We start from the raw sequence: 16,496 nt of genomic DNA, 5'->3' as shown, positions 1-16,496 counted from the left end.
TCAGCCCATGTAATTACATTGTTCCATAATTCCTAAGTGTTATAAAGAAATCTGTGCACTTTCTGATGCTTCTCACTTTTCATTCGTATTTTGTTTTATGATTTAAAAATGTCAGTTGAGGCAGATTAATGGAAGGCTGCTTGTTATTCAACCTCCCCAAAACTAAAAAGAACTAAAAGCTGAAACTACTGGAAATCTGGAAATGGTATAAAACACTGGAAAGATATAGCAGGTTAAACAATGTCTAAGAAGGCTAGTCAGCAGAAAATGGCATACCTCATATGTATTTCCAGGATTTTCAACAATTCTACTCCCTACCCCACAACTCCATCATATGATACTTCTTATGGGTCAACTCCAGTGGCAGGAATTGGTGTGGACTTTGGGCAGCACCGCTCAGAATTTGATAATAACATCAGGAGTAGCGCTGCATGTCTGAAAGTCCTGTGAAGGTGGATTATGATAGAATCCAGGATGTCAGGAGAGGTTCAAAGGTGACAGACAGGAGAGAAATATTGATAGTAGGTGGTCTGTGGTGAGTAGAGGAGGTTGGTAGATGACAGGGAGAGGATAGAATATAGTGGAGCGAGTTTGGAAGATGAAGTATGTCATTTTTCCAGAGTGACCTTGACCAGCAGTGAGTTGGTCATTTGAGATCCCTCAAAACTGGTGGAATTCAAGGTCAGCATAAGTGTCCAAATAATGGGATAATTATGAGGCAGCTAGATGGCATTCACTTGTGTTTCTGTCTCCATGGTCTCATAACATTGAGATCCCAGCAAGGTGTGGAATCATTCATGTGTGTTCATTCTGTGTATTCAACTGTAGATAGAGGCAGGGATGAAGGGAAGGAGGAAGGTGTATGCCTTCAAGGGGCATAGCTGATAGAGTGCAGCCAACTTGTTACTCCAAACCTTCATCCTCCCAGATGAATGGTGCTGGCTGACAAAGGATTATGCAGTTCATTTTTCTATGCTGCCAAGGCAGTGGTCTCTCTATAGTTTCAAGGGTAGTGAAGACAAGTGGGCAAATATCTAAGTACAATTGGCTCTCATTCCCTTGGTCAAAGAACAATGTCTTTATATTCATGCATGAACAGTAGGAACACCCATCTCTGATCCTCCAGGATGTCCTTTATCTGGAAGAGGTGAGGTGGGGGTGATGCCATGTCTAGATGGAGGCCAGGTGAAAGATTTAACACTTGCCCTTTGGCTTGAGATTAAGGAAAATCTCTAGGCGATATGCTCATTTCAGCTCATTCACATAATCACTGAGGTGTCAATGATGCTGGTTGCAGGCAACTTTGCCTTGGTAATGGCTCTCGTCCATATGAGGAGAAGGAAGTCCATCGCAAATTGACAAGGGCCAGGAGGAGCAAGGCCTTGAACATGAAGTCCAAGATGCTGGCGAACAGAGTATACTGCAACAGTGAGCACTGGGTTAATCATGAGTGTACTGCAGGCTGTAATCTTATCTAGTGTTGAACAAAAGGTAATGCTGGAGATGCCTTTGTATGTTCCAGGATGTAGTTGCTAACATCTCCCAGGTTCTCCAGTGAGAGTTGTGGCCACAATATCTCCAGAGAGATGTAAAGCAGAGCTGCTGGTCTGCAATGAATGGTTGTCTGGGTTCTATTTAAATATGGTGCCAGGATCTTTTGATCCAAGAGGTAAAGGCAGGATGGTCAACTTCCTGCCCTCCCTGCTATGAGACTTGCGAGCTCTTGATGCATAATTAATGAGCTGAACAGCGGAAGTTTGCACGTGTTTCATGCATCGCCCAAGATTCCATTAATTGAATTCCCGAGTATGCACCCAAACACCAAAATACAGGCAAAACCTCAGAATTTTGGCCATGCTGAACAGAACGCTATCACTCAAAAGAGATTTTTTAGTCCCAACTGCCCTCTTCAATTACCAGGGCTTCTCCTGAACCCTCTCTGCCTACTCTCTCAGTCTTTTCTCTAACTTGAAACCTGTTTCCTGGTGCTTTTATTTCTTAACTGAGACCTGTTTCAGTCCCCTATCTTTGTTTCTAATCTGGCCCTTTTGGCTCTTTCCCTCTCCCCTCTCCCCTGTTTGGAACCTCTGCCTATCCTCCTCCCTGTCTCGGACACTTGTTGACTATGGCGATAAACACCCGTTCACCCGACTTGGGTTTGTTATGCTTTTTTTTATGCACAGGCCCTGGGTTCAAAGAATGTAAAGATACAGATCTGTGTATGTGCATTTTGCTCCCAGCCTACATGTGTGTGGTAGTCTAAAGACTGTTGGAACTTGGAGTTCCTCACCTTTGCAATCAATTCTAAGTTTGGGGTGTTTTTACAAATCTAAGCTCGGTGAAGTCAGCAGAACCTGGTACATCTCTAAACTAATTTCCCTCAACTTCAGCCAGGGGGAGTTAATCTCCAAGACATCTAATTTGAGCCCACAAAGTTCAACTAGACCCCTGTCACCCAAAGGAGCTAAGTCAGTTAAGACTGTTACCTTCCTCCAGGTAATCTAAAATTCAATTGATTTTTAGCTAGATTGTAATTTCCCAGATATTGTTTGGGTCCAGGTGAGAATGTCTCAGAACTTATTCCTGCACCAAAAGGAATAGGAATTGGATTCATGGAGTGTTTGAAACAGAAGATTAGATGAGACAATTTAAGTTTTAAGTCAACACATAAATTTAATATTATAAAAAAGCATGAATTTCGTGGTTATTCAGTGTATAAATCATGACACTTACGTGGTCAGGAAGGCGAATGGGATGCTGGCCTTCATAGCGAGGGGGATTGAATATAAAAGTAGGGAGGTCTTGCTGCAGCTGTATAGGGCATTGGTGAGGCCGCAGCTGGAGTACTGTGTGCAGTTTTGGGCGCCGCACCTGTGCAAGGATATTTTGGCCTTGGAGGGAGTGCAGAGGAGGTTTACTAGGCTGATACCGGAGTTGAGGGGATTGAGCTATGAGGAGAGGCTGAATAAACTAGGCTTGTACTCGTTAGAGTTTAGAAGAATGAGGGGAGATCTCATTGAGACGTATAAGATGATGAATGGGATGGATAGGATAGAGGTGGAGAGACTCTTCCCGCTCAAAAAAGACAGTAGGACTAGGGGGCACAGCCTCAAGATAAAGGGGAGGCGGTTTAGAACGGAGTTGAGGAGGAACTTCTTCACTCAAATGGTGGTGAATCTCTGGAATTCTCTGCCCGTTGAAGTGGTGGAGGCTGCCTCGCTAAATATTTTTAAGAAGCGGGTTGATGGGTTCTTGATAAGAGAGGGGATTAAGGGTTATGGGGAGAGGGCGGGAAAGTGGAACTGAGCCACAACAGATCAGCCATGATCTTATTGAATGGCGGGGCAGGCTCGAAGGGCTAGATGGCCTACTCCTGCTCCTATTTCTTATGTTATGTTCTTATGTAATACTCCAAAAAGAAAACAAATTCTTATTTCTATGAGAGAGCCCTAAAGGTAAACTTTTACTTAGTACAAATATTAGACTTTAAAGAGAACTCAGATATCCATCAATTGTCAAAGTAATTTTATTTTGATCCCCAAGAGCATGAGACTCATTAGAGTTAGGATGGATCTCACATGGCAGCAATTGTTACTACACTCTCCTGGAATGAAGCCTGATAATACAACTTTTGTGGAAATATTTAAAATGAATTTTTTGATCTATAATTAAAAGGTGGTGTGCGAGGTGGCCATTTGTAACCAATGTTTTTCTCAATTTATTCTGTAAAAAGTAGCGTTGGGTAATGGTCATGTTGGTCAAACTGCTTGATCAACATATGGTGTCCAGTAAGATAATAAGACTTGGGACCTAGTGTTCTTTCATCAGATTGTGGTTTTATTTAACTAAACTAGTATAGTACTTTAGTAATTGTGAGGACCCTTAGGATACTGTGTAATCTTTATCAGGAATGTCATATTGATGTGAACGGAGTTGACCATGTAAATGATTGAACAACATTTCTCTTAAACTACAGCAAGTTGCATTTTCTAAAGAAAAATATTTTTAAAATTAATTTCTTGCATTTATCCCACATGTTGTAGCCCTTATTTCTTTACAAGGAAAGATTGGGCTTATAATACATGATCCAATTGGACTAACCCAAAGTAAGTCAAATTTATGTTTGTATATAAAAAATAAAAGAGCCTCACCTCCCTCGATTTGCTTCTGCTTCCTTCACAGTTCAAGTAGATTTTGCTGACAGACCTGGAATAAAGCTCTTTGTTATATTCATGAAAACTCTTATCTTGCATAACATTATGACAGATACATATCATGTGCTAGTACATGCAAAATTTAACCTTGATGAATTTATAACAAATTCATTTTTCTGTAATTTCATGAGAATTGCAGCCAGTATTCCCATTGCTAGTACAAAAAGAGCTGCAGTACTTCATTATTGATATAACACAGATCATATTACACACACACACATGCACACAACACACATACATACTTACTGAGTAATAATATTAAACAAAATCTTTGCACTTTTTACTCAACAATTCATTTTTATTTAGCGACATCTAGTGGCAGAAAAGCTCAATACTTTTACAATTATAGGAATGGTCTTGCTCTGTGGCTGGATATAATTCCACTTCTTACAAATCTAATCAAGATTCAACTGCTTATCTTTGTCCTTTATCATCCATTAATATTTTCAACCGAATTTGACCTGATTTTAACTCACTAAAATTCATTCACTTGCAGTTAAAATCTCCTCCAAATATTACTTTTAATCCCATATTCTCCATTGCTTAAGTTGTTCCCAAAAATTTGGTTCCTTACTTTATGTCAACATTTATATTTTCCTTCTCCACTGATAATTCTTTATAAAGTTTACGTTGGTCCAAGATTTGAATCATCTTCCCATATGTTGGGAGCTTCTTTAAGTATTTCCCACATTCCATGGAAAGAATGCAAGAAAAACTGGTTGTCTGGCAGGCTCCCAAGCTTTCAACCTCTTCTCCATTTCCTCGTCGTAGACTTTAATGTCTTTTTCTTTTGTCAATATAACTGTTACCAATACTTTCTGTATATGCCATCCTGTATACCATCTTGTGCTGTGCTGTCACCTAACTCCCAATTTAGTGCTTCCAGAAAAATGTGCGCTGGAAATGGCTAGCTGCCAGTATCAACTAGCTTCAACCACACTGTGAGGTGTTAATTAAGGTAGGTCCATTGTATAACAATTTGGACCAGTAAATTTAGATCCTAAGGCATGTATGATTTGCAGATTATATGTGAGGCATAGTCACAGCTGCCTTTTTTGCCCCTTTAAGAACTACTATTGCTTTTCCAACTTTAGAAGCATCATTGGAATCCACCTGCGCTCGACCCCAAAGAAATTATCACACTGTCAACTTCTGTTGCTTTGAGTGAAAGTATAGCTGAAATGAAATCCGTTACAAGAAATTAATCTTCAACAAATAATCAAAACATTATTTATCCAAAATTGTCTTCAAGAAACACTTTCCCCCATTACCTAGAACACCATGCCACAACACAAACCTCTTTAGTTCACAGAAATACTGTGTCAGAGATCCTGGGTACCAGCAACTTTAGGCACTCTTAGTCGACTTGAGTACAAACAGCGGTAGACATCAAGCATGGCCTTTAATGACTTGTGCACAAGGAGAACCTCCCTTGCAGCTGACTTGCAAGTGTTTCTGACATTACAAAAAACTTAGCAGTTATAGTCACTTGCAGCAAATCAGAAACAAGCAATTTTTTCTAATCCTTCATTTGCATACATATTTTCCAATTAAATCCTGGCTTTTCACCCTTTCTCATTCGATGAAAAATTGACTTCTGTTAATCCTTCATTTGCATGGCAAATACCCATATCTTGCCTTTCGTATTTATTATGGAAAAATCTGGTCTTGCTCACTCTCCGGTGAAGGTCAAAAAGCACAATGTTGTGGAGCCTGTGCAGGTGAAGATTAGCCTGTACATGCTGAAATAGCAGTCACTGACTCCTTTGAACATCTGCAAGCTGATAGATATTTTCACAAGCTGTTACAGAAAAGGCATGAAACTTTAATTTGGGCAGCTTCGCTTCCACACAGTTTAGCTCCCAAGCTATGAAATGTTCAATCTGAACATTTTAACTTCCACAACTATACTCTTTCAAACAAACTTTTCTTAAAGGATTTCTCCATTCCTCGCAGCAAGGGAATTTTCACAGAATTTCATTGTAGTGTTGATGTAAGCCTACTTGTCACACTAATAAACAAACTTTAATCACAAAATTTGGAGAGATGGAGAAGTCAGCTTCCGTTGGTGGGAAAATAGTTTGAAACGTTGTTCTCCTGACTTTCATAGCTAGCTAAAGGTGGGGTCAGCTTTTTCCCTCTGAATTTAAATGTCCTGTTTTACGACGATATATAAGTGGTGTGCACCTGGCAACCTTCACTTCATAGTGATTTCAAGTATGTTATGCTTCTTTCACCTATGTTTAACTGCTGTGCTTCTCTGAAGTTGCACCAAGGTTGGTGCACAGGAGGCAACACCAGCAGAGAGGGCCAAGGCTGATGTATGACTGGGGACGGCAGGCATGAGTGGAAAACTGAAGGGAAGTGGGGGAAGACAGATGCATGACTGCAGTGGTGGGGGGGGGGAGGGGTTGTCAAAGATAAAGTGTGAGGTAGCCCTTGGATATGAGGCCACATCTCGGAAGATAGCTCTGGAGATGTATGCCACGCTAGACAGCTCTGCATGTTGCACATGTCTTAGTCCTTGTCCTGAGAGGGGGAATGCTTCTCTGTGTATTTATGGTTGGGTAGAGTATGGTGTGCATGGTGCGGTCAGTCTGTAACAGATGTTGGTCCTGGGGTTTGGAGGTTTCATATTGAGCAGTGGATAGCATTGCCATGATCAAGGAAGGCATCTGCATCCAGTAAAGTGGGGATTATTAAGTTGTGGGGGAGGTGGGGGGGTAGTGTTATCCCTGAAAGTCTTTCAGTGCATGAGGCCTCAAGGATGGGAGGGGCCAGGTCAACAATAGGGATGGGGACACCTACATTGATGGTTCATTGAAAGGACAGGAATATCAACATAAAAGAAGATTGGCTTCAGGATGATGGGGAGGCAGAAGAGTAATTGAAAGAATGGGATTTGGATGCAGTGAGGATGGGAAGGTCTTGGAGGGTAAGACAGGGGAGGTTGGAAGTTGTCCACTCAAAAAGCAGTAATCAATAGCTATGAATGGTACAGTTGAAAAATAACACTGAAAAAAATGCCTGGATTTGGTATCTGAGGATGTGTGGGGTAAGTCAACAACAACAATTTTGGGTTGATTGAAGGGAAACTCCAATAATTTTTAGTTCAAGTTCTTGCAGATCATGTCTCAGCTGTGATCTGTTAACGTGTGTCTATTGCCCACCTTAAGTCATGGAGCATATTTATCTGAGAATCCATTAAGACTTGGGGAAAAATCTGATTGCCCACATGTCTGTACTGGAGGCATGTGAAGAGTGAGGGAGAATCAAACAATTACGGGACCAAGATGTTGCACACAAGCAGCAAGCTCCGCTTTATCATTTGAATGGTCATGGCTTACAGGACACAATGATTTCAGTTATGAAATTGGTGTGTGCTTGAGCTAGCAACTAGGCTGAAGGGCACAGGCTGATAACAGTTTGACTGAGGGTAAGAGCACATGACTGCATTCAGCCTGATCAAAGCCTCTTTGTGAATGCACAGTCATGTCACTGGGGAATGCTCAGGCACCTGCGAACCTCTAGGATGTGCTTCAACTGTAAGGGGTAGTCTGGGAATGCCACATCAGAATGACGGCAGACCAAAGGCTCCATACTGGCTTCATGGCTTGGCAATGGAGTGAGAGTATTCCAGGGTAAGGTGCAATCATGCCTCTGTTCTACTCACGCACAGATACAATGTAGCCTGTGGTTAATACTGCCTTCTTGATAGGTTTGATGCAAGAGAGAAGGGCCTGTCGCCATATGCTGATGAGAAGGGACCATAACAGTAAAAGTTTTGGCACAAAGAAGGGTCTACTAAAGTTGCCACTCATACATGGAGCTGACTGACAGACAATGCCACAGATGCCTTTGTTTCTCGAGGGATGTGATGGATTAAATCTGCCACATTCCCCATGGGAATTGCAAAATGTATGAACAGAGTGGGGGAGCTTCCAATACCAGTCACACTGAAGGTAACTCTTGCAGTCAACTTTTTTGCCAGCAGATCATTCCAGGGCTCCAGTGGGTCCTCTGCAGTATATTGAAATAGTCAACTCATGAAGTATGAAAGATGACTGATGTTAATCAATAAAGCACACAATGATGCTCAGTTCACCATGGCTGAAGCAAGTTAGGCTGCCAGAGCTGTGGCATTTTAAGCAACCCTTAGCTTTCCACCAGTGCAGGACACCATCAACTGCACACATGCAGCCTTGTGATCTCCCTGGCAGCAGCCAGTAAGATTAATCAATTGAAAAGGTTTCCACCCTCCAAATATGCAGCTGATCTGTGATTATCAAAAGCAGATAATGCATGTTTGTGCAAGATACTCTGGGATCTTGAGTCATACTCCAATACCATGAAACTTTGATATCTATCTGCACATTCAAGATTGGCTCTTCAGTGACGGATTAATGTATTCAAGAGGTGGCTAGATATTGCACTTGGAACAAATGGGATCAAAGATTATGGGGAGAAAGCAGGATTAGGCTGTGTTGAACAATCAGCCATGATCGTAATGAATGGTGGAGCAGACTTGAAGGGCCAAATGGCCTCCTCCTGTTCCTATCTTCTATGTTTCTATGTTACCTCCAAAAGACATGGTGAATAACACCCATTCATCATCCACATAGTGCATCTGAGGAGGGATACAATGTGGCACATTCTGCAACAAAGTCTTTGATAGAGCAGATGATTGGCATGTTGAAGATGCATTTCAGATGTTTAGATTGATCAGGCAAGTCTCTCCAGTACTCTTCCTGGAGGGGTTCCTGCGTCATTGTGGTTTGCTATGTCCTGCTTAACCTAGTGCTGCAAAGGAAGGATGAGTTACAAATGGAGACATGGAGGGAGGTACGCATCTCCTCAGATGAGGAAAATATGCAACAGGATGAACTTGAAGAGGGTGAGGATTCTGCTGTGCCATAGGAAGAAGCCATTGCATGGGCATGACACCGAAGATATGCTGTTGGACTCTCAGAGTGACAAGGTTCCAGGGCAAATAAAGTTAAGGCTAGCTGGTATGAGCACATTTCTCCTGTCCCTGAGACGCAGGCTAGATAGTATACCTTCTTTGTCATCCTCAGCATTTCTATGAAGGTCATCCAACTCAGAAGGAATAATCATTCATGCTCCCTCTGGTTCTCATCCTTGGAAGCCTGAGCACCAGAGGGAGCATGTGGCATGCTGTAATGGGATAAGTTTAAAGTTTATTTATTAGTGTCACAAGTAGGCTTATATTAATGCTGCAATGAAGTTACCGTGAAAATCCTCTAGTCCCCACACTCTGGCGCTTGTTCAGATATACTAAGGGAGAATTTAGCACAGCCAATGCACCTAACCAACATGTCTTTTGGGAGGAAATCGATGCAGACAGGGGGAGGATGTGCAAACTCCACACAGACAGTTATTCAAGCCGGGAATCGAACCTGTGTCCCTGGCGCTGTGAGGCAGCAATACTAACCACTGTGACAGCGTGCTTACCGTATTTCACTGGCACTCAATCTGAAGCAATTAGACATGGTGCTGTCTTTTCCACTGGCTGTGGCAGCCTTCACAAAGCAGAAATGCTACTGCAAATATCAAAGCATTCATGGCAGAATTAAAGGAGGTTGACAAAGCAGCTCAAGGAGGAAAATTATTGACTAATGGTTACTGCTTGATCATCATAAGACAGATCTAAATCTGGATTGCAGCATCTCTCCAAAAGCCATCTCTCATGCATAATTAATAGTGATGCAATTTCTTGATATTGAGCCCAAGGATGACATTATTCTTCAAGGTACTTTGATCTATTACTCTATAGCCCGGACATGAGTTTATGAATCCAGTTACCTTTGTGTGCACAGAGTGCTTCAGCAGGACGATCCAGGCACTCATTACACTGCCTTCATCAGATTAACGTCCAGCATTGCCTTGGCAAGTAGGAGAGACGTGGCCTAGTCAGTATTGATACAGCATTTAATAACTTAGTACCCTTGTAAATACTAAAGAGCACTCAAGAGATGTGCAGAAGCATTGTTCTCATCCTAGTTCAGCGCTCCGCATTCTCAATCTACCACAGTGCACATACTGATTGCACTGTAACATTGAAGGATTTGTGTTGATTCTCCTGAGACCTAACAGAGATTTTCAGTCAAGATCTTCGCATGCAATAAGCTGGCATAATGAGCTTAGGGACTCACCTATAATATCTCAGATACATCACCGGCTACCAAACATTTCAAAAGTCAACAAGTAGAAAAACTTCCATTGCTCAGCATCCTGCATATAGAGAGTGGGATCTAATAAGAGTAATGTTCAGCAGTAATTGCAGTAACAAAGAACCAAGAACAACCCAGCACGGGAAACAGGCCCTTCGGCCCAACGAGCCCGCGCCGCCGCATCTTCCCACACCTACCCTGCCCTGTGTGTATGTGAGTGGAACCCCTAATGTAGCCAGATTCAGGGGAGAATAGTGTCAATTTGGTACACCAATCAGCCTAAGAGCACATCTTTGGGTGTGGGAGGAAACCGGAGCGCCCGGAGGAAACCCACGCAACCACAGGGAAAATGCGCAAACTCCCACAGACACAGGCCCAAATCCATGTATCTGCCCAGCTAGCAGTGATAGTCACTGAGCTGTTGTGGTGCCCGTCTGCTGGTCCAGGATTAAGCATACACAACGACACGAAGTACTAGGCCACTCCCGGAACCTCCAAGAGCAGCCCATGCACGACCCACTGTGTGCATGCCCCTCGTTTGACAACAAGGTGGACCGACACCTGTGGAATAAAAAGACAAAACATTAACATGTAATACTACATTTCCAGTGTCGTCCCGAGGCTCTGACCCTATTTAATACCCTCTACTATCACCCTCCATCCTTGTTTCACTCATGTGTCTATCTAAGTAAACCTTAAACAACTCCAACGTGCCTGCCTCCACCACCCTACTCGGTAGCGCGTTCCATACCCCAATGACCCTCTGCGTGAAAAACCTTCCTCTCGTATCCAAATTATACTTCTCCCCCCTCACCCTTAGATCGTGACCTCTCGTAATTGTCCCCAATCTAGGGAAAAGCCTACCACTGTTGACTCTATCTATTCCCTTCATTATTTTATACACCTCTATCATATCCCCCCTTAATCTCCGTCTTTCTAAGGAGAAGAGCCCCAGTTTCTCCAACCTTTCCTCGTAACTCAGTCCTTCCATGCCAGGCAACATCCTGGTAAACCTCCTCTGCACCCTCTCCAGGGTCTCCATGTCCTTCCGGTAGTAAGGTGACCAGAACTGGACGCAGTTCTCCAAATGCGGTCTAACCAACGTTCTGTACAACTGAAGCATTAGACGGCAGCTCTTATACTCTATACCCCTTCCTATAAAGGCTAGCATTCCATAAGCTTTAGGCAGGCACAAAAGAATATAGTCCTTCACAATTAATTATTAATTAAATTGTAACAAAAATCTGACAGTTATTACATGGAGGCTATTGAAAAATGCAGTTAGTTGGAATGACTCCAACGTGGATCATAATAAATACCTATAACATACCTGGAGAACAGACTTCAGTGCAGTTGCATCAGGATGATCAATACTCTTTTGAGAGCTGCACTCATCAGGCCACATTATATGATTCTCTGATGCAGGGCTTATATGTGTGGTCCAACCATTACATTAGTATACAAATTAGATTTTTTCATGTCACTTATAGAGTCATAGAGGTTTACAGCATGAAAACAGGCCTTTGGCCCAATTTGTCCATGCCAACCCTTTTTTTAACCCATAAGCTAGTCACAATTTCCCACGTTGGGCCCATATTCGTCTATAGCCATCTTACCTATATAACCATTGAAACACTTTTTAAAAGACAGAATTGTACCTTTCTCCACTACTACCTCTGGCAGCTTGTTCTAGACACTCACCACCCTCTGTGAAAAAAATTGCCCCTCGGCGGGGGGCATATCTCTCCCCTCTCACCTTAAACCTATGCCCTGTAGATTTAGACTCCCCTACCTTTGGGAAAAGGTATTGACTATCTCGCTGATCTACGGTCCTCATTATTTTATAGACCTCTATAAGATCACCCCTCAGTCTTCTATGCTCCAGAGAAAAAAGTCCCAGTCTATCAAGCCTCTCCTTATAACTCAAACCATCAAGTCCCGGCAGCATCCTAGTAAATCTCTTCTCAGCACTCTTTCTAGTTTAATAATCTTTCTATAATAGGGTGACCAGAACGTACACAGTGTTCCAAGTGTGGCCTTACCAATGTCTTATACAACTTCAACAAGACATCCCAACTCCTGTATTCAATATTCTGACCAATGAAACCAAGCATGCCGAATGACTTTTTCACTACTCTGTCCACCTGTGACTTTACTTTCAAGGAGCTATGAACCTGTACTCCTAGATCTCTTTGTTTTGTAACTCTCCCCAATATCATTAACTGAGTAAATCCTGCCCTGGTTCAATCTAGCAGAATTCATCATATCACATTTATCTAAAATAAACTCCATCTGCCATTTGTCAGCCCATTGGTCCAATTGATCAAGATTCCATTGCAATCCGAGATAACCTTCTTCACTGTCCACTGTGCGACTAATCTTGGTGTCATCTGCAAACTTACAAACCATGCCTACTAAATTCTCATCCAAATCATTAATATAAATGACAAATAACAGTGGACCCAACACCAATCCCTGAGGCACACTATTGGTTACAGGCTTCCAGTTTGAAAAACAACCCTCTACAACCACCCTCTGTCTTCTGTCATCAAGCCAATTTTGTATCCATTTAGCTATCTCACCCTGGATCTCATGAGATTTAATATTGTGCAACAATCTACCATGTGGTACCTTGTCAAAGGCCTAGTTAAAGTCCATGTAGGCAACATCAACTGCAATGCCCTCATCTACGTTCTTGGCTACCCCTTCAAAAAACTAAATCAAATTTGTGAGACATGATTTTCCACTCACAAAGCCATGCTGACTGTCTCTAATCAGTCCTTGCATCTCTGAATGCCTGTAGATCCTGTCTCTTAAAAGACCTTTTAACAACTTACCCACTACGGATGTGAAGCTCACTGGCTTGTAGTTCTCACACTTTTCCCTGCAGCCTCTTTTAAATAAAGGCACAAAATTTGCCACCCTCCAATTCTCAGGTACCTGTGACTATTGGTGATTCAAATATCTCTGCTAGCGGACCCACATTTTCCTCCCAAGCCTCCCACAGTGTCCTGGGATACAGTTCATCAGGTCCCAGAGATTTATCTACCTTGACACGCTTTAAGACTTCCAGCACCTCCACCTCTGTAATATGTACACTCCTCAAGTCATCACTATTTATTTCCTCAAGTTCCCAAACATCCATGCTTTTCTCAAGAGTGAATACTGATGAAAAATATTCATTTAGGATCTCACCCATCTCTCACGGATCCACATATAGATAACCTTGTTGATTCTAGTTATTCTCTTGCTCTTTATGTATTTGTAGAAGCTCTTTGGATTCTCCTTTGACTTATCTACCAAAACAATCTCGTGTACCCTTTTTGCCCTCCTGATTTCCCTCTTAACTCTACCACTACACCCTCTGTACTTTTCAAGAGATCCACTTGATCCCAGCTGCCTATACATGTCATGTGCCTCCTTCTTCTTCTTGACTCAGGCCTCAATATCCTGAGTCATCCTGGGGTTTCCTACTTCTATCAGCCTTACCCTTCACTCTAAGAGGAATGTGCTTAGCCTGATCCCTGGTTAACACACATTTGAAAGTCTCCCACTTACCAAATGTCCCTTTGCTTTCTCACAGACTTCCCCAATTAATTGTTGAAAGTTCCTGCCTGATACCATCAAAATTGACCTTGTCCCAATTTAGAATTTTAACTTTTGAGCTAGATCTATCATTCTCCATAGCCATCTTAAAACTAATGGAATTATGGTCACTGGTCCCAAAGTGATCCCTCACTAACAATTCTGTCATCTGCCCTTCCTTATTTCCCAAGAGAGGGTCAAGTTTTGCCACCTCTCTAGTCGAGCCATCCACATACTGAATGAGAAATTTCTCCTGAATACAGTCAACAAATTTCTCTTCATCCAAGCCTATAATACTATAGCTGTCCATCAATGTTGGGAAAATTAAAATCCCCTTCTTTTACCACCGTATTTTTCTTGTGGTTTTCTGTAATCTTCTTACATATTTGCTCATCAATTTCCCGCTGACTGTATGGATCTAACTGTGACTGATGGAGATGAGATTGAGTGAGGCAACATAGAGGCAGCTTGCTGTGCTCTATTGTCTGAGATGATTTTGTCAGGCAGCCTCTGATCCTCGGAGGCCTGAGCCTGAAGAGCCTTGGCCTTTTTCAGGTTTCCTGTTCAGGGGCAGGAGTACTGTCCTCAGTCTGACCAGTTGGAGTTGATGCTTTCACAGGCAGAGAGATTTTGAGTGTCCAGACACCTTTGGAGACTGATGGCCGCAGGGTGTCTGCCTAATGTTCCCCCTTCTTGTGGATACCTGAGGACACTTCCCTAATTTCTTGAAAAGGGGGGAATCTGGGAGGAGGTCAAAGTGCGTTGTCCCCCTCTTGCCTAGCCACTGCTGGAACCCATCCATGGTTAGAGCGATGATGTGCAGGTCTGAGAACAATTCCAGCAGAAACTGCTGAACCTGGGTCTCCAGGGCAGCTGCCACCCTTATAATGGAGACTTGATTTGGAAGAAGATGTAACTGGATTGATTAGTAAGTTTGCGGATGACACAAAGGTTGGTGGATTTGCAGGTAGCGATGAGAACCATCAGAAGATACATCAGGATATAGGTCATTGGAGACTTGGATGGAGAGATGGCAGATGGAGTTTAATCCGGACAAATGTAGGTAATGCATTTTGGAAGGTCTAATACAGACAGGAAATGTACAGTAAATGGCAGAACCCTTAGAAGTATTGATAGGCAAAGGGATCTGGGTGTACAGGTACACAGGTCACTGAAAGTGGCAATGCAGGTGGAGAAGGTAGTCAAGAAGGCATATGGCATGCTTGCCTTCATCGGCCAGGGTATTGAGTTTAAAAATTGACAAGTCACGTTAGAATTTTAGTGAGGCTGCACTTGGAATATAGTGTTCAATTCTGGTTGCCACACTACCAGAAGGATGAGGAGGCTTTGGAGAGGGTACAGAAAAGATTTACTAGGATGTTGCCTGGTATGGAGGGTATTAGCTATGAGGAGAGGTCAGAAAAAATTGGTTTGTTCTCACTGGAGCGACGGAGGTTGAGGGGAGACTTGAAAGAAGTCTACAAGATTATGAGAGGCATGGACAGAATGGATAGTCAGAAGCTTTTTCCCAGGGTAGAGAGTCAATTACTAGGGGGCATAGGTTTAAGGTGTGAGGAGCAAGTTTTAAAAGAGATGTACGAGGCAGATGTTTTACACAGTGGTGGGTGCCTGGAACTCGTTGCCGGGGGAGGTAGTGGAAGCAGATACGGTAATGACTTTTATAGGGCGTCTTAACAAGTACATGAATGAAATGGGAATAGAGGATATGGTTCCCAGGAGCGTAGGGGGTTTTAGTTAAGTCAAGCAGCATGGTCGGTACAGCTTAGAGGACTGAAGGGCCTGTTCCTGTGCTGTAATTTTCTTTGTTCTTTGTTTTTAGATGGCCTTGCATGCCGGAGTGATAACATTTGACAGAATGTGGATGGAATCGCTATCCTTCATTCCAATTTGCTGACAGCCTCTGACAACTATGCTTGATGTTCCCCTGCTTATCTTTGCAGCAAAAAGTCTGACAACACCTGGTTTTAGTCCAACCGATTTATTTGATAGTAAATGCACAAGCTTTCAGGTTAGTCCCTTTGTCAGGTGAATGGAGAGTTCTGGCCTCAGACAGAGCATATAAAGCACAGACTGTTTACAGATTACTGATTAGAATGCGAATCCTTACACCTAACCTGCTGTTCAAGTCTTGAAGTGGCCGACAACGTGAGTGGAAGGAGTACTGATCACAGGTTAAAGAGATGTGTATTGTCTCCAGGCAGCACAGTGAGTGAGGTTTTGCAAACCCAGGCAAGTGTTGGGGGTTACAGATACTGCGACATGAACCCAAGATCCTTGTTGAGACTGTCCTCGTGTGTGGAACTTGGCTATCAGTCTCTGCTCAGCGACTCTGCGCTGTCGTGTGTCGTGAAGGCCGCCTTGGAGAATGCTTACCCGAAGGTCAGAGGCTTCCTGTTGGCGAACACTTCAGCGGTCACGGGCGTTCAGCCTCTGACCTTCGGGTAAGCATTCTCCAAGGCGGCCTTCACGACACACGACAGCGCAG

At 42.9% G+C, this 16,496-nt stretch overlaps 1 protein-coding gene across 2 annotated transcripts in view; it reads left to right on the top strand.

Annotated features, from left to right (window-relative positions):
* Window positions 1-16,496, top strand: part of fbln1 (fibulin 1) — a 204,092-nt gene that overhangs the window by 38,845 nt on the left and 148,751 nt on the right. The gene's annotated exons all lie outside the window — the stretch shown is intronic.

The sequence above is a fragment of the Carcharhinus amblyrhynchos genome, chromosome 6, assembly GCF_965287045.1.
Source record: "Carcharhinus amblyrhynchos chromosome 6, sCarAmb.v2.hapA, whole genome shotgun sequence".
Classification (NCBI taxonomy): domain Eukaryota; kingdom Metazoa; phylum Chordata; class Chondrichthyes; order Carcharhiniformes; family Carcharhinidae; genus Carcharhinus; species Carcharhinus amblyrhynchos.
Note: the sequence above shows the minus strand (reverse complement) of the source record. Positions and strands in the feature narration are given on the sequence as shown.